Genomic DNA, 5,469 nt, shown 5'->3' on the forward strand with positions numbered 1-5,469 from the left:
ATTGTATATGATTGGATTAGATCGAATTGTAAATGATTGGATTTGATTGAATTGGATTATACATGATTGGATTGGATTGTATATGATTAGATTGGATTGTATACTATTGGATTGTATATGATGGGATTGGATCGAATTGTAAATGATTGGATTGAATTGGATTGTATATGATTGGATTTGATTGTATATGATTGGTCTATGTCTAAACTTTGTTCTTACTTTAGACTTATGACACCTTGATTGAGTCTCCCTTATCTTTCTAACTTGAGATATTTGAACCGATATTATTCTATCTTGACGCATGTTTTATTCTGCCATATTACATACTCGTACATTCCACATACTAACGTTCATTTGGACCTACATCATTTTATGATGCAGAGATATGTCTTAGAGATCATCAATAGGCACACCGTTGAGGATCTATTCACAATCAGCTTATTGGTGAGTCCCCCATACATTTAGAGGATACCATTTATGTTATTCTTGCGTCAAGTTTAGTCTTTTCATTCTGATTTGAGATAGCCATTAACCTGTCATTGACACCTCTTAGATGGTGGATAGAGGCTTCATAGATTAGAGTGGAGATGATGTTGATTTGTTTCATTTTAACTAGTTTCATTCTTACTAGTTGTTGATTGGATATGTGGTTGTCCTTTGGCCTTATTTATGAATAGTATTCTAGTGAGTTAAGTCTTCCGCTATTAGAATGTGATTGAATGAAAGTGTGATTAGACCAAGTGGTTCATTTGAAGACCATCAATGGTTTTTTAGTACCGACCACGTATAGGGTACCCTCCCGGGGTGTGACACACTACCTGGGCCTGAAATAGTTCTTACATGGACATATAGTATCCTCAGAGTGGTATCATAGATAAGTGGCCAAGTCGATATACAAAAGGGCGACGCCGCACCAAATAATCAAGTATAGGCTAAAGGCATCGTAGATGCAGACAAAGGATAAAAGGGTGATGCTGCGTCGGATATCAATTAAAACTGAGTGCATCCTCGATGCCTCAAAAACTTTAGTATAAAATAGAGCACATCCTCCACGCCTTGTAAATCTCAAATCATTTTACCAAAAAAGTCGAGGTGGTACAACTCCCATTTAAAACCAATTTAAAAGTAGAAAAAATGAGAAAATTTCCTCTCAAAAGTAGTAGTGAATATCCAATAAAATACTAGAATCGTGCCACAAAACAAGTGAATATGCTCAATCATGCAAGCATTCCATCACCAGCATCCAAACAAGAAATACAAATTACAAACAGTAACAACGAGCTAAACCACACAGTCTAGAAATAAAGTGACTAACCTTGGATCCAATCTCTCCTCGAGACCAGCCTCGGGATCAATCAATAGATAACAGATATAAAGGCATCCTAAGCCTACCGTTGAACAATAGCGAATAATTGAGACATAACTCAGAATCAGATAGGAAGAGAAATATCTCTAGGATCGATGCCTTACCCCAACATATGCCATATCATCTCCCAACGAGCACAGCTAAGCCAAACCTATGACTACATTAAGCCACAAAGGTCTCCGGCACCGAAAGCTATACCTAGCTATAAAGGCACCTTAACACAAACTAAAGCATCTATGGCTCAAACCTAGCCTAAGGCCATTAGTACTAATCTTAAGAAGGATGATATCACCAAACCATAACTCAAGTGAAACCAAAAACCCAAAATGAGGATCTCAAGAGACTACGCTAGTCTAAGGTTCAATCAAAGTCAAGGAAATAGAATAGAAAGGTGGGAGGCCCAAACTCGGCCAATACCAACCAAAATCACATGCAATATATACTAAACGATGTCTAATAGAACTCAGTAAAAGAGGGAGACCATAGCCTACATCGAAGAGGAATACCCACACTTTGAATCCACCAAATAGATTCTCTCGACCTCCAACTCACCTCTAATCACCGCCATACTAACAAAATAGTAATCATCTCATCAATATAGATGTTCTGATACCAATTTTACATTTTTCAGAAATGGACCCAAAATCGAATCTAAAATGGGATTGTGGAACCCGTATCAGAAATCTCAAATTTGACTCTATAAAAAGGTACACTTAAGCTTAGAGAACTTTAAATCCAACTTATAGCACAATTTGACGCTCAAAAAGTATGAAAATCAGCCCATGCGTAATTTCACCATTAAAGGATAATTCAAGAAGGAGGGAGTCCATTAGGGAAGAAATTTACCTCAAATGATACCTTAACAAATGAGACTAATCATATCACGATATTTCTTGCAGAAAACCCCACGATTTGGAGCTATGAATAACCCAATTTGGCCTATATTTATCAAGATATGATTTTCCAAAAATCCCTCAAATTCCAATTAGAAAATGGATAATGCAGCAACTGGAATTGAAAAATGCACCCCTAACGAAGCTCCTAAGTTACTTTCTGATCCACCAATGTGCTCCTCGTGAAAATCTCATAATTTAGACCCAAGAACCGCTGAAAACGGAGCTATAATGGTCCAGAAATAGGACCTCAAAATTCAACACACTTCCAACTAGAAAATATCAAAGACAACAGTTAATTTTGTAATCTTACCTCACATGAAGCCTCCCCTCAAGTTTTCAAGCTTACCAACGGATTCTTAACGGAATTTTCTTGAAGTTAGACCCTTGAATTTCCAAAATTGGATTTATATAGACCAAGAAATTAATTTCTAAAGTTATTCAAAAATTCACTCTGGAAATTACCCAATGGTGTAGCTAAAATCAAGATTTTACCTCAATCGAATGCCCCAAATCAGTTTCTGAGCTCACCAATGCATTTTCCTCAAACAATGTCACAAGTTTGCCTTTTCAACCATCCAATTTGGCTCTCTAGAACTCAAGTTATGGGGTTTTGAAATTGGAGAAAAAGAACAAAAACCTATTGAACCAGTACTGCTGCAACGCCTCCTTTTGGCACCGCCCAAAATATCCGACAGGGTGCTTAAGATTCATTAGGAAAATCTTGCACACAAACAAGATATACTATCCCACCAAATTTAATATTTTGGATTCAATGGCGCATTTGAAATTCCCATATATGGTCATTTTAACAAAAAATGGGTGGGTCCCACACCCAAGTGCTATTTTGAGCCTAATTCCACAACGGGCCATGAAATTAGACCAGAAACCTCAAGAAGTGAACGAAGGATAGTTCTAGACTAAACTCAATATTTTAAAACTAACCACGTTATCAATTTTTTTTATCCGAATGTGTTTTCCCAGAATGTTGACCAAAGTCAACCATTAGCTCACTTTCAAAGGCAAAAGAGCCACATGGCCTCAAACTCATATTGATTTCCTTGATACTCATGCTGACTATGCGACTAGCCTAATTTGGTCATTTCAAATCCGATGGAACTATCAAAATTCTGTTCTGAGGTCATTTTCCTAAAGTTAAGATCGAAGTCAACTTACCAAGTTATTACAGCTCCAAAACTGGGAAACGGGCCTAAAATCTAAATAAATTACTAGGCAATCAAACAGTCACTGCTAGCAAGTCATAAATAACTTAGGCTCTCTACATGAAAGATCTAAAAGTTGAAAAGGTAGGAAGATAAAAGAAATGACATGTAGGGTCATTATAACTTATGTATTGGGATTGGTGAGATTATATTTCTTAGGAGGGATTCTAATGGCGTTCAGCTAGGTATGAGCCTTAGATACTTTAGCTTGGACCCTAAGGTAGTTCTTTTGCCTTCTTAGTATGGTATGACTTGATGTATTATTCAGACTTCATGTACCTTGTTTGAATACTGGTGATGGTACGCTTGCATTGATTGAGCATATTCACTTGTTTTGTGGTATGATCCTAGATTCTTTATGGGTTTTTACTACTATTTTTAGAGGACATTCTCTCATTTTTACTACTTTTAAATTAGTTTTTAACGAGTGCCATACCACCTGAACTATTTTGATCAAATGGTTTGAGATTTTCAAGGCATTGAGGACGTGCTCTATTTTATAATGACAGTTTAGAGGCATCGAGGATGTGCTCAATTTCTATTGATATCTAATGCGGTGTCTCCCTTTTTGTAATATGGCTGCATCTGGGATGTCTTTAGCCTATAGTTAATTATCCGGCTTGGTGTTACCCTTTTCTACATCGACTTAGCCACTCACTCTCTGGTGCCATTATATATCTATGTAAGACCTAGTTTGGGCCCAGGTAGTGTATACGTACTTTTCCTATGGGCCCCTCTAGCTAGTGCACCACTGAATTAGATGAGGGAGTCTCATGGGTCCCATCTTATAGGCTAAGGGCTAGGGTGGATCTATACACTTGTTGTTGATTGCTGAGAGTCACCGATGATGTTACTGGTTTTTACTACAAACTTTCATTCTTTAGCATCACCCATCACTAGTATACTTTTTTGGAGTGGTCCCCTAGTTTATGGGAACTGGGGTTATGTTTGTCATTGTTTGTACCTTCTAGGGGTATGGACGTTCGGTCGGTTATTGTCTGATTATATTTGTTCTTATCTCTTGTCGTGCTTGTAGTTGGCTCCTTTACCTATGATTTATATCTTCTTTATTTGTGGAGCTCTGTCGGCCTATGCCTACTGAGTATCATTCATTTGGTACTCACACTACACTTTTGCCCATGTAGATCATAGTATGGGTTTTCATTGTTGATATGGACTGGTGCGGAGAAGCTCTTGGTTCGGAGATTGGGTGAGCTCTTGGCATTCGAAGTTGCCGATTTCCATCTATGTTAGATAAGGACTAGTCTTTATTTTCTTTTGAAGACTGTCTGTACTTATTTTGTATCTTAAAAAGCCTTGTATTAGTATTGGATCTAGATGCTCGATTACCTACTGGTGCTACGTCTTGGAGTGGTTCCTTATAATTTATTTTAGTTGCAATCTCCCTCTTTTTATTATTATTGATTCTCCGCTTTATAGTCCATCTTTTACTTGATAATCCGTAGCCTCAGGTTCTAGGATATGGGTTAAGGGTTAGGCTTACATCATTATTGTTATTATTATTATTATTATTATTATTATTATTATTATTATTATTATTATTATTATCACTATTATCAGTACTATAAGCATGTTTCTAGTCAACTCTCGTAGTTAGTGTTACTACTATCGTGCCTCTTTTATTTATATAGCTTCAATTTAAGCTTGGTCAGCATATGATGCCTATTGAGTACCCCGTATTTTGGTACTCATATTATACTTCTACATCTTCTTCTGATGCAGCACCTAATACAAAACACCCTTGTTGATATTGGATCTCCCGTGGCCATTGCTGATTTGGATAGTGGTAAGCTCTTGGCATCCGAAGACTTGCTATTTTCCCTCTTTTGTACAATATATATATTTTATATTTTGATTAGACAAATCTGTTTTATATTTTCCTTTCAGTATGTAGATGCTCTTGTATCGGTGACACCAGATACGGGGTTGGTTTCTTATGTATAATTTTGTCTTTCTCGATCACTTC

This window comes from Solanum dulcamara, chromosome 12, assembly GCF_947179165.1.
Source record: "Solanum dulcamara chromosome 12, daSolDulc1.2, whole genome shotgun sequence".
NCBI lineage: Eukaryota > Viridiplantae > Streptophyta > Magnoliopsida > Solanales > Solanaceae > Solanum > Solanum dulcamara.